Raw genomic sequence first — 27,574 nt, 5'->3', positions numbered from 1 at the left:
AGACCTCACCCTGGCCTCTGTTAAATACCATTCTATGCTCTCGTTCATATTTTTGGAGTGATAATGGAGCGTTGGTATTAATTCTTCACTCTATGTTTGGTAGAGCTCACCAGTGAAGACAACTGTGTCTGGGCCTTTCTTCATGGAAAGATTCTTAATTAATTTAGTATCTTTATTTGAATATATTCCATTTCTTAACATATGTCTATCAATACATTTCTTCTTCAGTTTACTTTTATGATCTGTTTCTATCTAGGAATTTATTTTTAAGTTTTGGTCCTCTATGTAGATTTTTGTGGTGGTTTAGATGAAGAAAGGGAAAATTTAAAAATAAAATAAAAATGAGGGTTTTGACAATCCAAGATGACTCAATGTCTCTCAGGGTCCTATTTTGTAGGGTAGAGATTACTGTACCTTCTGTACTGAATGTTTATTGTTTGAGATAAATATAGTATAGGATCTAAAGTAAAAGTGTCTATTCAGGTTCTTTGCTCATTTTTAAATCAGGTTATAAGGTCTTGGGGGGTTTGTTTGTTGCTATGGAGTTATATAAGTTCTTTATATATTTTGATATTAACCCTTATTATATATATGGCTAGCAAGTATTTAAATCCATATGCCATTTTTTTATTTCATTGACTGGTATTTTTGCTATGCAGAAGCTTTTCAGTTTGGTGTAGTTCTACTTGCTTATTTTTGCTTTTGATGTCTGCGCTGTTAATGTCCTATCCAGAAATGTATTGTCTAGCCCAATATCAAGGAGATTTTTCTCCAATGTTTTATTCTAGGAGTTTTACACTTTCAGGTTAAATCACAATGGGATATCATCACACATCTGTTAGAATGGTGGTTGAAAAAAGACAAGAGATATCAAATGTTGGTGAGCATGTGGAGAAAAGCCCTTGTACACTGCTGGTGGGTATGTAAATTCAACCATTTGCACAGAGAGAGAGAAGCCAGAAATCTAATCGGCAAGAAATTACCCTTTTGCCAGCATAACAGACTTCTGGGTTCCATTTCCCTGAGCAGCCCTAGTGATCTGACTTGTGGCACCATCACCCTGGGGGCCAACCTGAATCATAAAGGAAAATTATTTATTATTTTTCATCCTGGTCAGAGCAAAATACATGTAGTAAAACACAGACATTAGCCACTCTGCTTAGCACCACTGGCGAGCCTTCAATTTGCCCCCAGGTGGGCCTCCTCATCTTCAATCCAACCTCTGACTTGGAGTTTCAACATGTGGTCTCTGGGCAAAATGGTCACCATGAGTAATAGAAAAGTTAGAAAAGGTAAAAGAGAGAGAAAAGCATTGCCTGTGTCAGGGTGCGGAAGACGAAATATCAGGGAGGCCAGAGAAAGACTCACCCACTGCAGCAACACTCAAAAGTTCAGACAGCTGCGGCTGCTGTCTGGAAGGGATTTTTTTCCCAGCAGTCCCATCAGCTCTTGAGTTTCCCCTTTCAGAGAGAAGAAAGCTCCCCATATCCCACGATCCTGTACATGCCTAACCCTTTTACCTGCAGCCATCACCAAAGACTGCAAGACAGATTAATTCAAAGAGAATAGCAGTTAACATCCCATAGTGCCAAACCTGTTCTTAGCTGAGAGGGAGTTTACTGAGAGGGCCCTCTAATCCCTAAATCTTATAAGGGACTCTAACCTTCCTAAGTTGGGCCTCTAACCCAAGGTTGGTCAAAGTCTTTGCCTTTTATTAAGAGGGGTCTCTAACCCACTCTGTCGTAGGAGAGACTCTAACTCCCCTAAGTTGGGCCTCTAACCCAATCCCGTTCTTTTTTTTTTTTAGACAGACTCTCACTCTGTCACCCAGGCTGGTGTGCAGTGGTGCAATCTCGGCTGACTGCAACATCCTCCCAGGTTCCAGCGATTCTCCTGCCTCAGCCTCTGGAGTAGCTGGGATTACAGGTGCACGCCACCACACCCTGCTAATTTTTGTATTTTTTAGTAAAGACGGGGTTTCACCCTATTGGCCAGGCTGGTCTTAAACTCCTGACCTCGTGATTTGCCCACCTTGGCCTCCCACAGTGCTGAAATTACAGGCATGAGTCACAGCTCCTGGCCCCCAATCCCATTCTTTACCCGAGTACCCCACCACTTACCAAAAGTCATCTAATCAGTGCTGCAGTCTATTGACTTTGGGTCAGGGGTGTCCTCAGTATTGTCCCTTCAGGATTCACCAGAAAGATGTTACCGGACCCCACCACTTACCCAAAGTTAGCCTTTGGGTCAGGGGTTTTCTCAGTATAGTCGTTTTCTTGGTCACCACAAAGATGTTACAGGACCCCAATGCTTACCCAAAGGTAGCTGTTGGGTCAGGGTTTCTACACTGTAGTCCCTTCTTTGGTCACCAGAAATATGTTACAGGAAAGGGGTCCTGATCCACACCTGAAAAAACAGTCCTTGGATCTCACGCAAGAACGAATTCGGGGCTAGTCAACAGTGCAGTGTTAAAGCAGGTTTATTAAGAAAATAAAGGAATAAAGAATGGCTACTCCATAGACAGAGCAGCCCCGAGGGGACATTGCTATGGCTTTTGTAAACTGTCATAGTGCTGGTGGGAGTGTAGCAGTGAGGACAACTAGAGATTACTGTCATGACCATTTTGGTTTTTGTAGGTTTTGACCGGCTCCTTTACTGCAACCTGTTTTATCAGCAAGGTCTTTATAACTTGTATTTTGTGCTGACCACCTTTCTTATCCTGTGACTTAGAATGCCTTATCCATCTGGGAATGCAGCCCCGTAGGTTTCAGCCTCATTTTACCCAGCTCCTATTCAAGATGGAGTTGCTCTGATTCACTTGCCTCTGACATGGCTGTGGTCTGATGCATATCCGTTCTAGGGCAAGAGACCCAGGACAAGGAGAGTCTCTCACCCATGGTTTTTACCCTTTCCAGCCACTTAAACAGGTGTGGTGGTCTGTCTGAGGCCCTCAGCCCTCAGGTGGGATTTTCATCTTGTGGTGCAGTGGGAGAAACTGTGGCACAGAGGCCATGAATGGTGAAGTCAGGGAGACTCTGTGACTGGAAAACATGTGCCCCCAGTTCCAGCACAACTTCTCCAGGACTCACAGTCCTTGGGCTGTGCTGGTGGGCTGCTCTTGGCATATGATATCCTGGTGGGGGTCAGCACCTTGTTGAGGTGGCACTGAGTTTGCAGAAAGTAGCAGATTCTGTAGAACCCACAGGGATAAGGGGACGTTTCCTTTTGTTCCTAAGCAGATAGCTACAGATAGAAGGCCAGATATCTCCACAGGTGACCTCACTCACCCTGACAATGTAAATTAACAGCTTATCTTCACAGTACAAGACAAGACTAGAACTTGTCCCTCCCCTCCACCCTTCCCAGCCCCCCAACCCAAGAGGAATACATATTTGATTGCATTCTCCACTCTGTGTTGGCTTTATCTTGTGTAAAGTGCAGATTTGCTGAGCATTTGCTAAATATATCCCTCTACTGGCTCCTTTTCACATGCAATGTGTGGATTCAACAAGCCTGATGGAAGCCTCACAGTAATGTGGCCATACCTTCCCTCTTATTTTTTCTTTCCGCTTCTCCCTCCTGCCTGCTGTACCCCTTTTAAAGACTGAAATCCTCAAAATCCTCCTCAGAAAAAGTAGAGATCACAGACCCTACTTGCTTTAATTGTTTCACTGCATCATACTACACGGTACAGTGTGATGCAGTGAAACATCACACTTCGCTCCGTAAACATGTATAATTATCATGTCTTAATTATATGATGTTTCACTGCATCGCATTGTACCATATACACTGTACAGTGATTCAACCAGAGTAACTAGCATGTTTAACACTTTAAACATTACTTCCTGTGCTAATAAAGTTCAAAATCCTCTCTTCAAGCTATGATAGAATGAACAGTACATTATTATTAGCTATAGTCATTGTACTGTGTAATAGAACATCACGATTTATTCTTCCTAACTGTAACTTTGTACCCAGTGACAAAGCTCTCCCCATTGCCTCAGCCTTCTGCCATTGCTAACCTCTGGTAACCACCACTCTGCTCTATTTCTATGAGATGGACTTCTTCAGATGTCACACAAGTGACAGCACATGGTCTTTTTCTTTCTGTGCCTGGGTTATTCCACTTAACATAATGTCCTCTAGGTTCATCCATGTTGACACAAATGATGGAACTTCATTCTGTTTTATAACTGAACATTATTCCTGTGTGTGTGTGTGTGTTTGTGTATATACAACATTTTCTTTATTCATTCTGTAGATGGGCACTTATACACTGTTGGTAGGAATGTAAATTAGTACAATCATTTCCCATTTCTATAGGAAGAACAGCAGGGAGGTTTTTCAATAAATTATAAATCAGACTACCATACGATCCAGCAATCTCATTACTGAGTATATATCAAAAGGAAACAAAATAAGCATGTCAAAAAGATAACTGCACTCTCATGTTTATTAAGTAGCATTCACAATAACTAAAACCATTATTTCTTCTAAGTATTTCTTAATTTACTTTTTTTTCATGTATTACACCCTAAACTTTTAAAGGATTCATGTCTGATTTCCAGTTTCTGAAACTTATGAGTCACTGATTCTTTGACTATTGCTTTCCTATTTAGGGAGTCTGGTAAAACAATTAAATGCTTTTTCTTTCTTCTCAATCTAATCCTCATATATAAATATATTTATATTTTCTATTAATTTCCCTTCTATAACTTATATGACTACATTAATTGTGATCAGCATTTCACTTTACTAGTCCTTTTTTCAGCTCAGCCTATTTTAATATGTAATTTGTTGGTTGTACATTAAATTGTTTTACAACACTTTCAATACTTTACTTTTCATTTGTCTCTTTTCCAAAGATAGCTTGACAAGCTCATAGTTTCTTTCCATATTATTTTGGTTTCTTGTTTTTCCATTTTATTGACTGAAACATTTAAATATAAATTCAATATCTGAGATTTATGTGCCATATTTCTTCTGATGCTTCACTCCAGTAGTTCATCTCCTTGTGTGCAACATAATTTATAATTTAATCCTCACATATGGGAGACACCACATTCTGACACCTGCAGGCAGTTTCTCTTTGTTTATTCCATTTGCCTTGTCAGAAGGGAACAACCCACATGGACCTGACATCCTTGTGATCAGACGCATCTGGGTGGAGCACGGGCCTCTTAGATTGATTACTTCTCTGGATCATTATCTTTATTTACTTCCAGTCCTGGGAAGTTTTTTTAATTTCCTTTCAAGTATATTAGGCATTCTGTGAATTCCTGTAACTTCTTGGTGATTTTAATTGTCGGCATTAAGTGTTTAAAGTATATTATTTTTCTGAAAAGCAGAAATATCAATAGTTGCATATATGAGTGAAATATTTTACATAGATTTTCTATGGCATCTATCACCACCTCATGAGAAATTCCAAGTTTTTTCATTTGAAACACCCCTCCCATCAATAGACCATATTGTAATAATTCATAGAATGATTACTTTTATATCATTAGACAATTAATTATATATTATGTACATATTTTTGAAATACCCCACTGCAATAAATAGTATATGGTCAGAAGTATTGTTTTCTCTAACATAAAACTAATATGAGTAAAGTTATTTACCTGAATTCAGATCTTTTGGCTTCAATTTTCATTCTGTCTCATTAGCACTTGCCTAACCCATAAAAGATATCATTTGTATTTTTTGTTTAATTCATAATTTATTGAAATAAGTTATTTAATGTTATAATGTTTTTATGGCAATTTAGGACATTTTCAATAAATATATTGAGCTTGAGTCCCTGGCTAAGTATTCCTTTTGTACTAGAAATCAGATTTTTCTGGCACAACTTCTTTGCCTGCAATACTACTTATAAAATACATGAATGCCAGCACATGACTATTTCAATACTGTACTCAGTTGTTCATGTATAAATATTCATTAGCTATGAAACAAACCAACTACAAATGCTGAATGTATAGTACATATCAACAAATTCAAATTCTTCACAGAAGAAAACAATAAAAGACTAATTTTCTATGACATGTCACCTGTTCATTAGTTCTTCAATATGATTTAGGCTATTCCAAATATAAGAAAATGTATGCCTCACTATCCATGTTTTCTCAAAATTTTTTATCTAAGTCCTAAGGGCATAAAAAAGGATGTATATTGTCAGATTTACTTTTGTAGACTTTCGATATTTCTTTTGCTGTGCATCTTAGTATGAATATATGGAGCATCTTATATTCAGTTTCTGTGCATCTTAGTATGAATATATGGAGACAAAGACAAATGTACATTTAAGTGGTTATATGAATTTTGCTTATATAGCTAATTGCTTATATGGATGTTGTAAATGACAAAATAAAATAGTAAAGTTTGATAAACTCATCAGTGCCCTGTGAACTTTAGTTTACTTACTGTACAACTTAATTCAGTCACTAATAATTAGTCTAAAAACTGTTTTTTAAAAGCCGCAAACCGCATTTTATTACACATTTCTGAATCAGGAAGGGATAAACTGTGACATAGTTTCCTTGTGCTACTGACTTTTTTGGGGGAGAAACGTTCTGCAATAAGTTTCCAAACTCTATTTTTAAAAAAGCTTGAGTTTTCTTCTGTGATTAACCTTCACTCCTCAGTCCCTTTTACCCAAGGAATGATTCCTAGGTCATCTTTTGGAAGTTTAGTTTCTGGAAAGTTTTCAGCAATCCTCTCCTGTGCTTTGTCCTAGTTTTCATTGTTTTTGTTGTTGTTGTTGTTGTTGTTGTTGTTCTTGTTTAGGAGAAGGTGAGCCTCTTTAATTGAGGATGGTTTGTCTGTCTCCAATCCTGCTTGTGTTTGCCAAAGTTGAAGCTGTATTGGAGTTTATATTCTCCCACCATCCTTCCCCAGGCCTACTAATGTTTTCAACATATCTTCTTCAACATCTTGTGACCTTTGTCACTATCAGTAATTTCAGAATGAACAGATGCAGGAGCATCATCTCTTTGGAAATTTCCTTCACTTCCAATCTGTTCCTTATGTTTTACAACTCTATCTTTATATTTTAGATTCTCCAATATCTTATCATCTTTGTAGTCTGTATTCTGTAAAGCATATTTTACTGATATATTTCTAAAATCCTTTTCTTCTTTCCAACTCCTTTCCTTCTTAGTTAATGTTGGACCAACAAATGATTCATCTTTCTTACCAAGCAAAGGTGAGATCTAACCTGCACTGGTTCACATCCAACATAGCTATTACTGCCAGGGTGAATATAATAAGATAACACAGTCTCTCCAATTTTTGCTTTATCTCCATGCTCAAGCACATAAGGGTCACATTTAGTTTTCAGCTGAATAATCCGTTTTTCATTAACAATTGTTACATTTTGACTGCCCGATACAAAAGGACACAACTTTGTAAGTCATGGTCAAAATAAATTTGTGCGTGAAACTTACTGACACCAACTGCAGGGATTCGAAGAGTATGCTCCATATCATTTTCTCTTTCAATTGTAGCAGGTTTTACAGCAGTAATGATGAAGAGTGATCCTGTCTGTAACAGGGGTGATTTAATGACAATTACTCTTATACATGGGGGCCACAGTTATTCCTCATCTCTCTCTTCAGTATCTTTTGCAGTTGTATTGCCTTCACTGGTAATGTCTTCATCATAACTACCCTCGGTCTGAGAGTCTGTGATTTCACCTTCTTCTGATTCACTATCACTGTCTGCGACTTTCTCATCTTTAAATAAAGTTGAATTGAGATGTTTTCATTAAAAGGAGATTCCATAGTATTTCCACTAATTGGAACAGTGACTTTTGGGGGATTATTTTTGTGATGAATGCCTATTTTGGCCTTTCTTTCACATTTGTAAAATTGTCTTTCCCATTGCAGCTTGTATGTTCAACACTGAAGGCTTTTGGATCCTCTGAATTCAAATCCTTTTCCTCATTTTTTTTTTTTTTTTTTGTAGAAGAATCTGGATCCTCTCTTTTCTCAATTTTTTATCTTTGTTTTATGCTATAAGTCTGATAAGGTTGCAAATCTACTTGAGAATGAAACTGACAGGGAGCACTTTCCACCTCACGGTAGTAATAAATTGGATCATAATATATTTGATTCTCAGAATCTTAATAGAAACCAGTGCTGTGGTAAAAACACGTCCAGTATTTTCATTATAACTAAATCCAGTCTGTGATACAGCCGCTTCTGCTGCAGCTCTCAAACTTCCAGCTAATGAAGAACCTTCTAAGGACGTATCTTTTGCTGCTAATGCAGATGCTGGCTCCTGTGAATTTGAGGCAAATGACCCTTTTGTCTACATTTAACATTTGCTGTTCTATCAGTACCAGGGTGAGCATCATATTCTATTTATAACTGGTCTTTAGAATTCAGAGCAGGAGTTCCAATATCCTGATCTTGCTGATCTGATAGTTCAGTCACTCACTTTATTTGGAAGACTAACATCATTAGAGTAGGACTAAAAATAATCTGAGATTGACCAAGGAGCACGGTTTTCTGTGAGTACTTCTACATCAGACTTTTATTATCTTCATTTCTCCCACAGTGGAGTACGTTACTGAGTTCTTCCAGCTGTGTGCGGAGCTCCTGGCCTTTGCTCTTTTTGCTCTGGAGCAGCCCTACTGTGCGAGACCAGCTTCTCCCATTCCCGCACCTGCCACGTGCAGCTTCGCTTTAGCGTTTCAGCTTCTCCGCCTTCAGCCTCCGCTGGGCCCGCTCGAGCTTGGGGAGAGGGCGGGGCGGCCACAGCGAAGGCAATGGCGGCTGGGACCCGGCTCCGACGCTGTGAGTTCGGGCGCGAGACAGCTGCGTCCTCGGAGTGGCTCCGCGGGGCCGAAGCGGAGGCCGCGGAGCCACAGGCCACGGGGGCGCGCGAGCAGTCACAGGCAGCCTTCCTGGCCGGGAGGCTACCAAACGCGGAGCCTAACGGGACTGCGGCAAGGAGCAAAGGGATGGCGATGGCCCTGCCCGATCTGTGCAGCATGGAATCCTGGGAATGATTGTACCTTCCCCAGCTACGGAGACAGCGGGAGGAGCGTCGAAGTCCACGGGCCAGAAGCGCTCTCTCCGTTCCCGAGTTGAGCTGGAAACAGTGGCGAATAGTGTTTTAAATTGAGTATCCATGTGGCTAGATATGACCTGCTGGTTACTCTCAATTTTTTTCCACATTTATTGAGCTGTGATTGACAAACTGAAAAGTGTACATTTTTAGGGTGTACAATAGAATGTTTTGAGACGTCTGTACACCTTTAAATTATCTCAATTAAACTAGTTAACATATCTATCCCCTCACATAGTTAATGTTTCTGTATATGTGGTGAGAGCACCTGATATCTACTTTTGTAACAAATTTCAAGTACACATTAACTATAGTCACCGTTCTGTACATTAGGTCCCCAGCAGTTACTTATCTTATAACTGAAGGTGTGCCCCTTCCATGGATATCTCCCTGCTTTTCCCACTTCCTAGCCCGTGGGAACCACCGTTCTACTCTCTGTTTCTATGTGTTTATTTTTTTTATTTTTTATTTACATTTTTAGATTTTACATACAAAAGAGATCATGCAGTATTTGTTTTTCTGTATTCGGCTTATTTCACTTAGCATAATGTTTTCAAGTTTTATCAGTATTGTTGTAAATGAAAGAATTTCATTTTTTATTAAAGCTGAAATTATATATCTCTCAGTTTATCTATTTATCTGTATCAGAGCAGTGCAGATGCCCTTGACGATACTGATTGTACGTCCTTTGGCTATAGACTCCGAATTGGAATAAATGGTATTTTTAGTTTAAAAATTGTAAGGAACCTCCATACTCTTTTTCATAATAGCCATAATTGCTGCACCAATTGACATCCTCAGCAACAGTGTACAAGTGTTCTCTTTTTCTGCACCCTAACACTTTTTATCTTTTGACTGTTTGATAATAGGTATCCAAACACCACAATAAGGTGATACCTCATTGTGATTTTGATTTTAATTACTCTAATAACTAGTGATGTTGAGCATTTTTTATATACCTGCTGACCATTTGTATATCTTTGGAAAATTGCTATTTATATATTTTGCCCAATTATTAATCAGGAAATTGCTTTTAATTCTGCTGTGGGTTCTTTTTTTGTATTGATTAGTATGACATACATTTTGGATAGTAACATACTATCCTACATATGGTTGAAAAATATTTTCTCCCATTCATTATAATGCCTTTGTATTTTGTTGATTTTTTCCTTTATTGTGCAGAAACTTTTTACTTTGACATAGTTCCACTTGTTCATTTTTGCTTTTGTTGACTGTGCTCTTGGTGTCAAATCCAAAACATCATTGCCACGACCACCGTCAAGGAGGTTTTTCCCCATTTTTTAGAGGATTTATGATTTCCGTTCTTATGTTTAGTCTTTATTTCATTTCAAATTCATTTTGTGATGATATGAGAGAAAGGTTCACTTTTTGTCTGTGCATATCTAGTTTTTCCCACACCACTTATTGATGTGTTTATCTTTTCTCCATTCTGTGGGATGGATTGATTGTATATTTGTGAGTTTATTTCTGGGTCCTCTATTCTGTTCTATTGGTTTTGATGTAGGTACTATACTATTTTGATGACTATAGCTTTGTAATACAGTTTGAAATCAGGAAGTGTGAGGCTTCCAGCCTTTTTGTTCTTCTCAGTATTTGGCTATTTGAGGTCTTTTGTGGTTTCATACTAATTTTAGAATTGTTTGTTCTACATTTTTATTAAAAAGGCATTAAAATTTTGATAGAAATTTATTTAACTCTGTAGATCACTTTGTGTATTATGGATATTTTGACAATATTAATTTTTAGAATCCATGAACACAGGATATATTTCCCATTTTGTATACTGTAATTTCTTTCCTCAACATTTTATACTTTTCAGTATGCAGATCTTTCATATTCTTTGTTAAACTTATTCCTAAGTATTTCATTCAATTTGATATTATTGTAAATGGAATTATCTTTATTCCTTTTTCAGATATTTTGTTGTTACTGTAAAAAAATGCAACTGATGTTCATATGTTAATATTGTATCCTGAAAATTTACTGAATTAGTTGGTTAGCTAAAACAGGTTTTTTTGTTTGTTTGTTTTTGGTAAAATAGTGGGTATTCTGAAGTCAGGTTAAACTTTAAATAGATAGTTGCTATTATCATTTCAAAATTCTTTAAAATATAACCAGATGGATTCCTGCTTTCATGAATTCAATCTTCTCATTTAAAATAATTTTGTTTGGTTGACTTGGGCCCCAGAGATTGGGGGCACCCCGTGGGAGCCAGGAGATTCGGTGAGGGGTGGGAGGGAGAAGCGGTCAGTGAGGGGACTGAGCTGGGGAAGCCCAGAGGGGCTCCGGGGACAGCAGGGAGGAGAGGGAGTCGTGTCGGAGACCCAGTGGGGAGAGAGAATGGGCCAGAAAAGGAATAAGGGTGAGAGTGGGCAACAGGACTGCTTCCCGGCGTGGCAGGGATCTTTGCTGAAACTGCGGGCCCCAGGGAACAGTGCGGGCAGGGTGGGAGGGAGTGGAGAGGACCCCAAGGTCAGTGTGGAGAAAGGGACATTTCCCGGTTCCTTCGCCTTTGCCCAGGTTTCTATGTGCATGGTTCCCCCAGAGGCAGGGCAGGGGAGGAGGTGGCTCCCGGCAGGCTTGGAGAACTAAGGGGGGCACGCACGCTTCGCAGGGCTGGAGTGACAGGGGAAGCCTGAGACGGCTGCGGATCTCACTGTCCCCGTGGGTGTGCGAGGGGGGCGCGGGCGGGGCCAAGCTCACCTGGCCAGCGCCGGGACCTGCAAGTGGCCCTGGAGGAATCTATAAGCACCCACCCATGCAGCAGGCCTTCCTGGAGACCAGTGTGAACAATGCCATGGACACGCTCTTCCCAGCTGGAACATTCGTGAGGCTGGAATTTAAGCTCCGGCAGACAGACAAGCGGCCGGAGGAAGGACTGGAAGAAACCCAAGTGCAAAGTCCAGTCCAAGGGGAGGAAGCAGAAATGCCTGACCTGCGTCAAACTTGGCTGTGAGGATAAAGTTCTGGGCAGGATAGTTCACTGTCCTACAGAGTCGCAGACTCGGCGGGAGCCTGGGGAGCACCAGGAGGCCCGGTGCAGCCGGGCGGAGCGGGCGGTGAGGACCCCACAGCTACTGCTTCCCTGCACAGTTTGCCTTCTCCAAGGCCCCGACCCCAGCTGAGCCCAGCACTGAATCGCATGGAGCCTCCTGAAGCACTGCCGTGGGTAACCAGTGGAAGACCCCACCTCCCAGGGAGAGGACCCCACTATATCCCCAGATAATAAAACTGTTCTCTCCTCAACAAAAAATAAATAATTTTTTCTGGTCTTTGAAAATCTGTATCCTCTGTCTACTGGTCAATCGTTTTAATGAAGTTATTTGACTTTTTATTATTATGAAACAAAATAGTAAATTTGCTAATGGTTTTAATATCATCTAACATGATTGAAAATATGTCAATTTGTCATTGCCAATGAATCTTTGTGTTATTGATTTTACTCTGTTAGATATTCTGTTCATAAATGTCTAAGTGGCTTAGAATCTTGCCTAACATATTTTATGTGCTAAGTACTAACTACTATAATTCACCAAATTATCTTTCTATACTATTATTATAATACATTATTTTTTATTAATATTATTTTCTGCCTAATCTAATTTTTATGGAAATTATATAGTCTCTCAGCCTTTGCTTGTCTGTAAAGTATTTTATTTCTCCTTCACTTATGAGTCTTAGTTTGGCTGGATATGAAATTCTGGGTTGAAAATTCTTTCCTTCAAGAATGTTGAATATTGGGCCCCCACTCTCTTCTGGCTTGTAGAGTTTCTGCCGAGAGATTCACTGTTAGTCTGACGGGCTTCCCTTTGTGGGTAACCTGACCTTTCTCTCTGGCTGCCCTTAACATTTTTTCCTTCATTTCAACTTTGGTGAATCTGACAATTATGTGCCTTGGAGTTGCCCTTCTCGAGGAGTATCTTTGTGGCGTTCTCTGTATTTCTTGAATCTGAATGTTGGCCTGCCTTGCTAGATTGGGGAAGTTCTCCTGGATAATATCCTGCAGAGTGTTTTCCAACTTGGTTCCATTCTCCCCATCACTTTCAGGTACACCAATCAGACGTAGATTTGGTCTTTTCACATAGTCCCATATTTCTTGGAGGCTTTGTTCATTTCTTTTTATTCTTTTTTCTCTAAACTTCCCTTCTCGCTTCATTTCATTCATTTCATTTTCCATCACTGATACCCTTTCTTCCAGTTGATCGCATCGGCTCCTGAGGCTTCTGCATTCTTCATGTAGTTCTCGAGCCTTGGCTTTCAGCTCCATCAGCTCCTTTAAGCACTTCTCTGTATTGGTTATTCTAGTTATACATTCGTCTAAATTTTTTTCAAAGTTTTTAACTTATTTGCCTTTGGTTTGAATTTCCTCCTGTAGCTCAGAGTAGTTTGATCGTCTGAAGCCTTCTTCTCTCAACTCGTCAAAGTCATTCTCCATCCAGCTTTGTTCCATTGCTGGTGAGGAACTGCATTCCTTTGGAGGAGGAGAGGTGCTCTGCTTTTTAGAGTTTCCAGTTTTTCTGCTCTGTTTTTTTCCCCCATCTTTGTGGTTTTATCTACTTTTGGTCTTTGATGATGGTGATGTACAGATGGGTTTTTGGTGTGGATATCCTTTCTGTTTGTTAGTTTTCCTTCTAACAGACAGGACCCTCAGCTGCAGGTCTGTTGGAGTTTGCTAGAGGTCCACTCCAGACCCTGTTTGCCATGCTCATGGGTAGGAAGAATCAATATCATGAAAATGGCCATACTGCCCAAGGGAATTTATAGATTCAATGCCATCCCCATCAAGCTACCAATGACTTTCTTCACAGAATTGGAAAAAACTACTTTAAAGTTCATATGGAACCAAAAAAGAGCCCGCATCGCCAAGTCAATCCTAAGCCAAAAGAACAAAGCTGGAGGCATCATGCTACCTGACTTCAAACTATACTAAAAGGCTACAGTAAGCAAAACAGCATGGTACTGGTACCAAAACAGAGATATAGACCAATGGAACAGAACAGAGCCCTCAGAAATAATGCCACATATCTACAACTATCTGATCTTTGACAAACCTGACAAAAACAAGAAATGGGGAAAGGATTCCCTATTTAATAAATGGTGCTGGGAAAACTGGCTAGCCATATGTAGAAAGCTGAAACTGGATCCCTTCCTTACACCTTATACAAAAATTAATTCAAGATGGATGAAAGACTTAAACGTTAGACCTAAAACCATAAAACCCTAGAAGAAAACCTAGGCATTACCATTCAGGACATAGGCATGGGCAAGGACTTCATGTCTAAAACACCAAAAGCAATGGCAACAAAAGCCAAAATTGACAAATGGGATCTAATTAAACCCAAGAGCTTCTGCACAGCAAAAGAAATTACCATCAGAGTGAATAGGCAACCTACAAAATGGGAGAAAATTTTTGCAACCTACTCATCTGACAAAGGGCTAATATCCAGAATCTACAATGAACTCAAACAAATTTACAAGAAAAAAACAAACAACCCCATCAAAAAGTGGGCGAAGGACATGAACAGACACTTCTCAAAAGAAGACATTTATGCAGCCAAAAAACACATGAAAACATGCTCACCATCACTGGCCATCAGAGAAATGCAAATCAAAACCACAATGAGATTCCATCTCACACCAGTTAGAATGGCAATCATTAAAAAGTCACGAAACAACAGGTGCTGGAGAGGATGTGGAGAAATAGGTACACTTTTACACTGTTGGTGGGACTGTAAACTAGTTCAACCATTGTGGAAGTCACTGTAGCAATTCCTCAGGGATCTAGAACCAGAAATACCATTTGACCCAGCCATCCCATTACTGGGTATGTACCCAAAGGACTGTAAATCATGCTGCTATAAAGACACATGCACACACATGTTTATTGCGGCACTATTCACAGTAGCAAAGACTTGGAACCAACCCAAATGTCCAACAATGATAGACTGGATTAAGAAAATGTGGCATATATACACCATGGAATACCATGCAGCCATAAAAAATGATGAGTTCATGTCCTTTGTAGGGACATGGATAAAATTGGAAATCATCATTCTCAGTAAACTATCGCAAGGACAAAAAACCAAACACCGTATGTTCTCACTCATAGATGGGAATTGAACAATGAGAACACATAGACACAGGAAGGGGAACATCACACTCCGGGGACTGTTGTGGGGTGGAGGGAGGGGAGAGGGATAGCATTAGGAGATAAACCTAATGCTAAATGATGAGTTAATGGGTGCAGCACACCAGCATGGCACATGTATACATATGTAACTAACCTGCACACTGTGCACATGTACCCTAAAACTTAAAGTATAATAATAATAAAATAAAATAAAATAAAAAAGAAAATTATAAAGTCTATTCAGTTTGCCCACTTTATAAAAGCCAGAGTGGTTTTCTCTCTTTTTTTTTTTTTTTTTTGAGATGGAGTCTCCCTGTTTCCCAGGCTGGAGTGCAGTGGCACAATCTCGGCTCACCACAACCTCCACCTCCTGGGTTCAAGTGATTCTCCTGCCTCAGCCTCCCGAGTAGCTGGAACTACGGGAGCTTTCCACTATGCCTGGCTAATTTTTGTATTTTTAGTAGAGACAGGGTTTCACTATGTTGGCCAGGCTGGTCTTGAACTCCTGACCACCTGATCTGCCTGCCTCGGTCTCCCAAAGTGCTAGGATTATAGGCTTGAGCCACTGGGCCCAGCCTTTTTTTTCCTCTTTATTAATATGTTAGAGTACAAATGCTACTCCCTCACAGAAACATGTTGCATAGTGATGAAATATGGGCTTTTGTTGTGACAGTCATCTGAATGCTGTTTATTTTCCCAATTAGTTATTTTCTCATTCCTAAACCCTCTGCCAACCTCCCATCTTTCTGAATCTCCAGTGTCTATTTTTCCAGTCTCTATATCCAAGTGTATGCATAATTGAGTTCCCACTTACAAGTGAGAAAATGCAGAATTCGATTTTCTGTTTCTGAGTTTTTTCACTTCCAATAATGGCCTCTGGTTTCATTCATGTTGTTGCAAAAAGACATGATTTTATTCTTCTTCATGACTGAGTAGTATTCCATGGTATAAATGCATTAGCACATTTTCTTTATTCAGTTATTAATTGATAAATTTAAATTAATTTCATATATTGGCTATTGTCAATAGTGCTGTGGTAAACATATGAGCGTGGGTATTTTCTTTATGTAATAAATTATTTCCTTTGGGTAGATACCAAGTAGAGGGAGTGCTGAATCAAATGGAAGTTCTAGTTTTAGTCTTTTGAGAAATCTCCATACTGTTTTCCATAGAGGTTGTAGAAAGTTACATTTCCACAAACAATGTATAAGTGTTCTCTTTGCTCTGTATCCTTGCCAATATGTCATTTTTCTGCTTTTTATAATAGCCATTCTGCATGGTGTAAGTTGGTATCCCATTGTGGTTTTTACTCGGTATTTCTCTGACCTTTAGCAATGTTGAGCATCTTTTACATGCTTGTTGACCATCATTGTCTTTTTTTTTTTTTTAAATGTCTGGTCATGTCCTTTGCCTGCTTTTTAATGAAGTTCCTTTTTTATTTTTGTAGAGCTGTTTGAGTTCCTTGTATATTCTGGATATTAGTTCTTTGTCACATGCAAAACTTGTAAATATTTATCTCATTCCATCGGTTTTTTTCTCACTCTGTTAATTAAAAAGCTCATTTTCAGGAGCTTTTTAGTTTCATTGAGTTCCTTTTGTTTATTTTTGTTATTGTTATATCTGCTTTTGAGATCTTAGTCATAAATTCTTTGTCCAAGTCAATGTCCAGAAGAGCTTATACTAGAGTTTCTTCTAGCATTTTTATAGTTTCAAGTGTTACATTTTAGTCTTTTAATCCATATTGAGTTGATTGTTGTATATGATGGGAGATATGTGTCCCATTCCATACTTCTGCATATGGCAATATAATTTTTCCAGCACAATTTGTTGAATAGGATGTCATTTCTCCAGTGTATGTTTTTGTTGACTTTGTAAAATGTCAGTTGTTTGTAGGTATGTGGCTTTATTTCTAGGTTCTCTATTCTGTACCATTGATCTTTGTGTCAACTTATATCAGTACCATGCTGTTTTGGTTACTAAAGCCTTCTAGTATAATTTTAAGTCAGGTAATGTAACATCTCCAGCTTTGTTCTCTTTGCTTAGATTTGCTTTGGCTGTTCAGGCTCTAATTTTGGTTCCATGTGAATTTTAGAATTTCTTTTCCAATTCTATGAAAAATAACATTGGCATTTTGGTAGGAATTGCCTTTATTTTTTTTTTCGGAATTGCCTTTAATATGTAGATTGCTTTGGGTATTATGGCCATTTTAATGATCGAAATTCTTCCAAACCATGAGCATGGGATGTTTTTCCCATTTGTGTCATGTACAATTTCTTTCATCAGTGTTTTGTAGTTTTCCTTGTAGATATGTTTCATCTCTTTGACTAATTGTATTTCTAGGCATTTAACCTTTGTTGTAGTTATTGTAAAAGGAAGTGACTTTTTAATTCAGTTCTCAGCTTGATCATCATTTGTGTATAAAAATGCTACTAATTTTTGTACATTAATTTTTGCACATTAATTTTTGCATCCTGAAACATTATTACATTTATTTATCAAATCTAAGAGTTTTTTGTGGTCTTTAGATTTTTTGTATATATGATATTATGCAATTATCAAAGAGGGACAATTTGACTTTCTAATTACAACCACATAGATGCTCCCACCAAGACCAATAGACAGAGTCTCTGGGGAGGACACAGGTGATAGTATTTCTTTAAGCTGGCCATGTGATTATGGTTGGAAGCCTGGGCTGACAGTCACTTAGCTAAGCATTGCCTCTCAAGTTTCTAAGTTTCTTTTGTTTCTTTTTTCTTTTCTCTTGCTTTCTTCTTTCCTTCCTTCTTTCCTTCCTTCTTTCCTTCCTTCTTTCCTTTCTTTCTTTCTTTCTTTCTTTTCTTTCTTTCTTTCTTTCTTTCCTTCTTTCTTGCTTTCTCTTTCTTTCTTCTTTTTTTTTGACAGAGTTTTCACTCATTGTCCAGGCAGGAGTGCAGTGGCACGATCTCAGCTCACTGCAACCTCTGCCTCCCAGGTTCAAGTGATTCTCCAGTCTCAGCCATCTGAGTAGGTAGGGATTATAGGCACCAGTCACCACACCTGGCTAATTTTTGTATGTTTTAGTACAGACACGGTTTGGCCATGTTGCCCAGACTGGTCTTGAACGCCTGACCTCAGGTGATCTGCCCACCTTAACCTCCCAAAGTGTTGGGATTACAGGTGTGAGCCACCACCCCCAGCTGCCTCTCAAGTTTCAATGTGCATATAAATTATTTCTGATTCCAGGCCTCTCTCTTGGTAATGTGATTCTGCAGGTTTGGAAGGGGCCCATAAATTGGCTTCTTTAAAAAGTCTTCTCTTAATGCTGTTGCTTCTCCCACTACATTCAATATAGTAGCACTCAGCTAGAGAAAGTAGGCACAGCACAGACTTCCTGACACCCAACACTCTTCCACAACACAAATCCTTTGGGCCAAAATGGAAACCACCAATCACCATTTTCAAACGTCATTTTCTGCTGGCTCTTAACAGTTTAGAAAGCCTAGAGAATGCATCAATGTTTGAGTAAGTCTGCATTTGGAAAACATGTACACATGAGTTAATACAATGTTTATTGAGCACATACTATGTGTTCAGAAGTCTGTTACAGAGCACTGTTCAGGAAACATCACATGATGTGAGTTAATCCTCATAGCACCCTGGGAGTTAGGTGCTAAGTTTTCTATAACTTTCAGGATTTAAGTGAAGGGCCTAGCATTTCTATTTTTTCTTCCATTTTAAAAATTATTCATCTGAAAAAGAAAATGTGCAGAATAAAAGCTATATAAACAGATGGGAGGTATAGAGAAAAAAGGGTGAACTGTTCAGAGGGATTTTTTGGGAGCACATGTGATGTAGTTTTGATAGCCCCTCTAAATCTCATATAGAAGTTTAATCTTCAGTGTGGCAGGTGGGGCCTGGGGAGGAGGTGGTTGAATCACAGGGTGAATCCCTTATGGCTCTGTGCCATTCTTGTGATAGTGAGTACTCACGAGATCTAGTTGTTTAGAAGTGTGGCCCATCTCTCCCTCATCTTTCTTGTTCCTTCTTCTACCATGTGAGATGCCTGCTCCACTTTCACCATGATTGTAAGCTTCCTAAGGCCTTCTCAGAAGCAGACGCTTGTGCTATGCTTCCTGTACAGTCTGCAGAACCACGAGCCAATCAAACTCTTTTCTTATAAATTATCCAGTATCAGGATTTTTTTAATAGCTATGCAAGAATAGATTAATACATCATATGAAAAGAAAGCAATTAATATATTCATCTGTTTGAGTCTCCAGGCCTCTGCCTTGCTTTCACTCAAATAGCAGGAAGTGAGCAACCCCCATCTACTGCTCCTGAACATGGAAGAATTTTCAGTTTATCTTAAAACATTTCAGGTCAAAAGCCCCATGTTTTATGTAGAAGAAGGAGGGTGTCTGAAAGAACAGTTTTCTTTTATTTATTTTTATTTCTGAGATAGGGTCTCTTTTCCTGTCATTCTGGCTGGGGTGCAGTGGCTCACTGCAGCTTTGACATTCTGTGCTCCAGCAATTCTCCCACCTCAGCCTCCCGAGTAGCTGGGACCACAGGTGCACACTACCACAACCGGCTAATTTTTGTATTTTTAGCAGAGATGAGGTTTTGCTATGTTGAGCAGGCTGGTCTTGAACTCTTGAGCTCAAGTGATCCTCCAGCCTCCGCCTTTCAAAGTGCTGGAATTGCAGGTGTGAGCCACCACACCAGGCAGATGGGTCTTAACTGATTTTAATCAGGGTACCCGAGCATGGAAGACATGTCATTAATTTTTGGCTAATACAATATTTGACAGTTATATAAATATTTTTTTATTCCTTTGATTCATAAGGATATGATCGCAAAAGGCCTTGAAAGCCTTTGGGAAAAAGTGCTATATTGTGCTTGAAACCACCTTTTACTCTGAAAGCAAGTGTCATCCAGATACATCTGTTGAGAAGATATTTTCTCCTGTTGCATTTTAGCCAAAAAACTCAGTGTGTCTTGTAGTTGTTTGATTTTTTAACAGGACAAGTGTATTTTCTAAGACCCCAAACTCAGGACTGGCCATGGGGCAAATCACCACTGCACACATGGAATGCATGCACAGCAAATGCAATTCTTACCCCGAACCAGGGGTTGTTATCCGTGGATGCACATGGGAATCACCAGAGAGGCTTTTAAAATTACCTAAACTCAAAAGGCAATAGATAAATTAATTCAGCTCTCTGGGTGACTATGGGTTACAACCAAACCCCCAAACTGCTGCTTTAAATCTACCTCTTCTGGCGAACTAGTGGCAAATGGTTTCCTGAAATGAATGGAAAGATTTGCTGCTGAGTTGTGGTCTTCTGATATTACCTGCATTACCTACTTTTCATTGCAGACTGACTTCTGCTACACATTTTGTTCCTGGTTGAATCCAGTTCTACTCATACCAAATGCATAGTATGCGCTAGGTGTCCTTGCACAGCTGAACCTCATCACCGTGAGGAGAGGACTTTGCTGAAGAATAATTGCATCCTAAAAAAAACTCAAAATACTGGAATCAAATGATTCTCCTACCTTGGCCTCCCAAAGAGCTGAGATTGTAGGCATGAGCCACAGTGCCTGGCCTATACCCTAAAAAATTAAAACTATCCTTCTTACTAAACTGATGTAAACATGGAAAGACCTAGAAAGTCACCAAAGTGTTAGGACATGAATAAATACCTTGGAATATTAATATCCATCTGATGATGCCCTGAGTAAATATGTCCCACTTTAAAACAATACAAAACAGTGCTATTATTCTGAGATATTAAGTTAAAATTTTGTGCAAATAGGTAACATTCATGCAGAGAGACATATACAAAGAAATCACATAAAGCTTAAGCAATTATTACAAAGTGAATACACTTGTGTAACCTAGAAATAGAACCAGCCTCACTGATACCCTGGCAACCACTTTCTCTCTTTTTGCTCCACCAAAGTCACTAAGATCATAAGAGCTAACACTGTAGATCAATTTTGTATTCTTATGCATGTTTTATTACAGAAAATTTAAAACATATACAAAATAAAAGAAACAGTGCAATAGGCCTGTTACCCAGGCTCAACAACAACTAATAACATGCCAATTTTGTGTTATCTCTACTTCAACCCATTTCTCACACAGACTTTATTCTTTATTATTATTTTTTTCTGATATAAAATGTGTGCTCATTTAAAGTAAAATCTTGGCTGAGCACAATGGCTTAAGCCTGTGTAATACCTCCTGACAAGGCAGGAGGATCATTTGAGGTCAGGAATTTGAGAGCATCCTGGACAGCAGAGTAAGACCACATCTTTATTAAAAATTAAAAAAAAATCAGGCATGGTGATGCACGCCTGTAGTTCCAGCTACTTTGGATGTTGACATAGCAGGATCCCTTGATCCCAGGAGTTTGAGGCTGCAGTAAGTTGTGATTGTGCCACTGCACATCAGCCTGGGTGACAGAAGGAGGCTCTGTCTCAAAAAAAAAAATAAAGGTTCAATCTTAACTAGCTTTTTACACATAAACACACCCATATAAACAGTCCCTCTTTTAACAATAGAAGTACCTAAATTAAAAATTATTAATGTGAACCAATTTTTAATTCAGACTTTATGTTTTAATCCGTTTTTTTTTTTTTAGATAAGATGTGCATTCATTGAAAGGTCTCATCTTGGCTGGACATGGTGGCTCACATTTGTAACCTCATCACTTTGGGAGCCAGAGCTCAGGAGTTTGAGACAAGCCTGGGCAATATAACAAGACCTCACAGGGGCAAGATAGTAAGACCTCATCTCTACAACAATTTTTAAAATATTAGTTTGGCATGGTGGCACACACTTCTAGTCCCAGCTATTTTGGGAGGCTGACTTAGGAGGATCACTGGAGTCGGGGAGGTCAAAGCTGCAGTGAGTTGTTATTGCACCACCACACTCTACCCTGAGTGACAGAGTGAGGCTATGTCAAGAAAAGGTACAATCTTAACTGTTCATGTTTGACACATCAACACATCCATATAAACAATCCCTCTCTTAAAAATAAAAGTACCAATTTAACAGTCATTAATAGTCATGGGAATTACCTAGAAATGTTTTGTTTGTTTTGGTTTGGATTTTTATTAAAAGGGGACACCTAGAAACGTTATCTAAAATCTAGATTTTGATAAAAACAAGCCTGAGTTTTTTCTTTTTTTGAGAAGGACTTTTGCACTGTCATCCAGTGTTGAGTGCAGTGGTGTGATCTCGGCTCACTGAAACCTCCGCCTTCCAGGTTCAAGCAATCCTCCTGCCTCAGCCTCCCAAGTAACTAGGATTACAGGTGTGTACCACCACACCCAGCTAATTTTTTTTTTCTTGTATTTTTAGTACAGGCGGGGTTTCCTTATGTTGGCCAGGGTGGCCTCGAACTCCTGACCTCAGGTTATCTGCTTACCTTGGCCTTGCAAGGTGCTGGGATTACAGACATGAGCCACCGCACACAGCCAGGCCTGAGTTTTGCCTGATAATTTGCCTTTCTAACAAAGTGCAGCATATGGCAGCTACAAGGTCTCTTTTATCTAAAATAAATAGAATTTAATTAAAAAATTTAAACAATTTATCTGAGATTAAAGGACAAATCAAGACACCTGTGTAATGTGTTATCTGTAGGAGTATATTTTAACAATGACATAAACTATTAATAACAAATAAATTTTATAATAATTTATTAACCCAAAATGAACAAAATTCCTGTTATATCTATGAAAATGATTTGTTAGAGTAAAATATTTTCATATCTTGAAAGAGCACTGGTTAAAAACAGCAAATATTTGGAAGTTGATGCCTTATCAAGTACTTATCAAGTACTTATTTATCAAGTAAGTAGCAGACCCCCCTTTATACCTTTTAGAGATTCAAAAAGCAGTCATTTACACAAGAACAGATAATTTTCCTAGTTTTCTATTGAGTTTATATGTTAATGTAGTTACAAAATTTAACTCAATTTTCTCATAAAATTACCTGACAAAATTTTATATGATATTATATCAGAATATATCAAAATTTATTTATATGCCAAATAAATTTTATGATATCATGTTATAATATATAACGATATTATGATAAGTTCCATTTACATTGAGATGATTTCACTGGGCAGTGTTGGTCTACCATTAATTTTTTTTTTGGTTCCACTATTTTCACAAACAGCACAGCTGGGAAAACACAGACTCACCCAACACAGTCTTTCTCCTCCTCAGGGAATCAATTCATCAGTCAGTCATTTGGGACTGGAAGCTGAGTACTCCCTACTTAGAAGGTCTTATTCCTGAATGACTTCCTCAGAAGACTGGGAGACAAGAAGGTCCTTTTAGGGGACACTTGCTGGGAAATGAACTAACCCTTCTATAGTTTGAGGGCTCTGACCTGCAGAGACAGACTCCACCACAGTAGGAAGGGATGAGGCAGCTGTTCTGAACCTGGAGCTCCACCACACTTTGTCCTGCCTCACTGAGGCAATTTTGAGAGGCTGCTGTGGATATGTCTTGATGGTGAGTGTTGAGAAACAATGTGGGCTTTGATGGTATTCAGGTGGTGTCTGTGGTGTAAAGACAGGAGCTGAATGTTCAGAATCTAGGCTGTTTTTCTTGTGATCAGTTGGATTACCTCTTTGGGAACAAGTCCATTTTTACTAGAGAGGCTGAATAAATTCCACAGAACACAGTGGTGCTCCCAGGAAGACTGAGGCAGGGTGAGAAAGAGGGGAAGCTTTTCCACCTAGACTTTTTGCTACCTCAGGAATCAGGGGCTGATTAGGTTAGCATTGGCTCTAATCTAATCAACTCAATTTTGGTGTTTTTGATTTAATTATCTTCCCCATTTTTAAGGTAGAAAGGGACATTTTATTTGGTATTTAGATTTTCCCTGAATTTTTATTTCATGATATATGTGTGGCTCTAATACAATCAACCATCATTTTACATTTGTTGTTTCCAAGCATTTGAGAAATTATAATATCTACAGATGTAATGTTAACACTATGTATAATACATTTTCTTTCTGTGCAAAATATATATGTCAATATAGATATGTTTAATTATGCATATGAACTGGATCATAAATACTTCCAAGTAGGAACTGGGACAGAAATCAGAAGGAATGATTCCCCGATCTGATCCCTGTGCTCCAGGGTCTTTGTTTTCTTGTCACTATGACAGGATCCTGAAAATGTCTCTCCTTAACTGTGTGTGGGTCCCCAGTAGAACTACAGCAAGAAACTTTTCTTATTGAGGCTCTAATAAGTGGCAAGAAGGAGAAAACTCTTCAGCCAATAAGATTAAGCCAGGCCCAGCCAAGGGACATATAAAAGGGAGGTCTAGCAGAATAACCCACACTCTGCCTTTGGACGTGTAAGATAGTAGAGAAGGGTCTCTGCTATTTAAGTAGTAGAGGAATAAGAGAGAGCACCTGTCTCTTGAGCTCCAACATGGGAAAGGGAAATGAAGACACCGATCTCCACTGCTCCTCCATCCAATGCTCCACTGACCAGCCCCCTTTCCAACAGATCTCCTTTACAGAAAAGGGCTCAGATGAGAAGAAACCATTCAAAGGAAAAGGCAAGACTGCCCCCTCCCATTCCAGTGAGAAACACAAACAAAAGCAAGGTAAAGCCTTGGGCTGCTCCTTTGGAGGCTAGAAGGAGGAATGGAATCAGGGATACTGACCTATGTGTCTTTTGTAGGGTTCTATTTTGAGATTGGTGATGGGAAATGGCTTAGCACCATCAGGGGTCTTTGAGAAATGTGTTCACACATGATAGTGGCAGAAGAGCTTCACTTGGAAGACTGATCTGCAAAAATGCATCAGAGATGGAATATGGGACTCTACCTAGGGAGACGTGAGTCACCTAAACTTTCTTCTGCAGTAGGACCGGAGCCCAATCCAAATGAGGAGGAGAATACTGAGGAAACGAAGCACTGCCGGATCATGTAAGATTTGACTCTTTCAATGTGAGAAGGGATGGGCCAGCAACACAGGCTCCCCAGGGAAGGAAACTGGGAGCTCTTTGGCAGCCAGAGTTGTACAGATCCTGGACACTGGAGAACAGAAGAGAGTTGGGGTTTGGTGGTTACCTCCGCTCCTGTGTGTCCAGGATGGACTAGGAATTTCGGGGTGTTCAGTTGAAGGCACTTTCTCAAGCTCTCATTGTACCCACAGAACCAGAGTCCAGCTCATATCAGGGAAACTGCAGGAAAAGAAAAATCAGTTTCAAGGAGAGCTGCCAAGATAGGGCAGGTAGAATGTTGGTGTTTTTTGTTGTTGGTGGTGGTGGTGGTGGGTTTTGTTTGTTTGTTTGTTTGTTTTTATTTGCTCCAAAAGGCAAATAATCATGAAAATTTTATCTGAGGCTTGAGCAGGAAGGCAGTTACTTAGTGACAAAATTTTTTTGAGATCTTCTGGGGGAAAGGAAGACAGATCAGACTGTTACTGTGTCTATGTAGAAAAAGGGAAACAAAAGAAACTCCATTTTGATCTGTACAAAGAAAAATTGTTCTGCTTTGAGATTCTCTTAATCTGTAACTTTAGCCCCAACCCTGTGCTCACAGAAACATATACTGTATTAAATCAAGGTTTAAGGGATTGAGGGCTCTTCAGGAGGTGCCTTGCTAACAATATGTTTGCAGACAGTATGCTTGGTAAAAGTCATCGCCATTCTCCATTCCCTAATAACCAGGGACATGATGCACTGTGGAAAGCCACAGGGACCTCTGCCTGAGAAAGTCGGGGTGTTGCCCAAGGTTTCCTCCCACTGAGGCGGGCTGAGATATGGCCTCGTGGGAAGGGAAAGAACTTACCGTATCCCAGCCCGACACCAATAAAGGGTCTGTGATGAGGAGGATTAGTAAAAGAGGAAGGCGTCTTTGCGGTTGAGATAAGAGCAAGGCCTCTGTTTCCCGCATGTCCCTGGGAACGGAATGTCTCAGTGTAAAGCTGACTATTCATTCTATTCTGAGATACGAGAAAACTGCCCTGTGGCTGGAGGTGAGATATGCTGGCAGCAATACTGCTCTGTTACTGTTTGCTACACTGAGATGTTTGGGTAAAGAGAAGCATAAATCTAGCCTACATCCACATCCAGGCACGGTACCTTTCCTTGAAGTTATTTATGACGCAGATTCCGTCACTCACATATTTTCTTGCTAACCTTCTCCCCAGCATCACCCTTTTCACCCTGTTCTCCTGCCACACTCCCCTTGCCAAGATAGTGAAAATAGCCATCAATAAATACTGAGGGAACTCAGAGACCAGCACCGGTGCAGGTCCTCGCATGATGAGTGTGCCCGTCCCCTGGGCCCACTATTCTTTCTCTATACTTTGTCTCTGAGTCTTATTTCTTTTCTCAGTCTTTCCTCCCACCTGATGAGAAATACCCACAGGTGTGGAGGGGCAGGACCCCTTCAAACTTAGCATCCAGAATATATTTGCTGACTCGGAAGGGGTTCAGTTTCACTTCCTTCCAGTATTGAGATGGTCAGAAAGGAGTGGGGGAGACAAGTGGGATTCACCTGGGTGCACAGGAGGTTCTGGAAATGAGGGTCTGTGGGAACTGCTCTGGCGAGTCTCTCACATGCTTTCTCTGCAGGGAACTGTCCAGAAGAGGAGTGCAGCTTGACGTTGAAAAAAAAAAATCAAAGTCCTCCACTGCTGTGCACAACAGTGAAATCCAGGAGAGCTGCGATGTCCACTATAGGGGACATTCAAGGGCTTGCACTGGGTGCAGCAAGTGGCACAGGTCTCGGGCCCTAGAAGTCCAATCGTCGTCACTTCGAAAAAGCTTGGTGATCTCTGTGCGAGCTATGTCAGAGGCTATTTATCAAGACATAGCCCAGGTGTGGGCACAGCAGGTCCATTCTCCACTAACCTGGGAGCAGCTCACACTGCTCCCTCAGCTTCGGGGGCCTCTGTGTGCCCAGGTGCAGACCTTCTATTCCATGGCCACCCAGGCAGCTTATGTTTTCCCTGTGGAGGGCTTGCTTGTTCCAGCCACACTGCCTGGTCCTGGGGATTCAGCCCTGGATAGAGAAGCCCATCCCTTCCCTGGGCAGGAGAGAACTGAGCCTGTCAGTGGATCAGATGAGCCTGAGATGGAAGCACCCTGACCCTATTCAGCAGAGGATGCAGCTCTGGGAATGAGAACAAGGACCTGCTACTCCTCAGATTCTCCAGATGACCAGCAGCAACAATTTTAGATGCATTGTGTTAACAAATGACAGAATTGAAGAAGTCATAGGAAAGAAACTTGAGCGATATACTCAGAATGGTGAGCCCTGCGTTTGGCAGAGCGCTAAGGCTATAGACAAATTTTATACTTCGTGTTAGAC

The 27,574-nt window shown here is 39.9% G+C and overlaps 3 pseudogenes; 2 read left to right on the top strand and 1 right to left on the bottom strand.

The window, feature by feature from the left end:
• Positions 1–6,639: 6,639 nt before the first annotated feature.
• Positions 6,640–10,376, bottom strand: LOC100432282 (angiogenic factor with G patch and FHA domains 1-like; annotated as a pseudogene).
• Positions 10,377–11,439: 1,063 nt separating this feature from the next.
• Positions 11,440–12,255, top strand: LOC129057817 (retinoic acid receptor responder protein 2-like; annotated as a pseudogene).
• Positions 12,256–24,678: 12,423 nt separating this feature from the next.
• Positions 24,679–27,352, top strand: LOC100460907 (protein FRG2-like-2; annotated as a pseudogene).
• Positions 27,353–27,574: the final 222 nt, after the last annotated feature.

The sequence above is a fragment of the Pongo abelii genome, chromosome 1 (genome assembly GCF_028885655.2).
Source record: "Pongo abelii isolate AG06213 chromosome 1, NHGRI_mPonAbe1-v2.0_pri, whole genome shotgun sequence".
NCBI classification, from domain to species: domain Eukaryota; kingdom Metazoa; phylum Chordata; class Mammalia; order Primates; family Hominidae; genus Pongo; species Pongo abelii.
The sequence above is the reverse complement of the archived record's forward strand: the minus strand, read 5'-3'. Positions and strand labels throughout refer to the sequence as shown.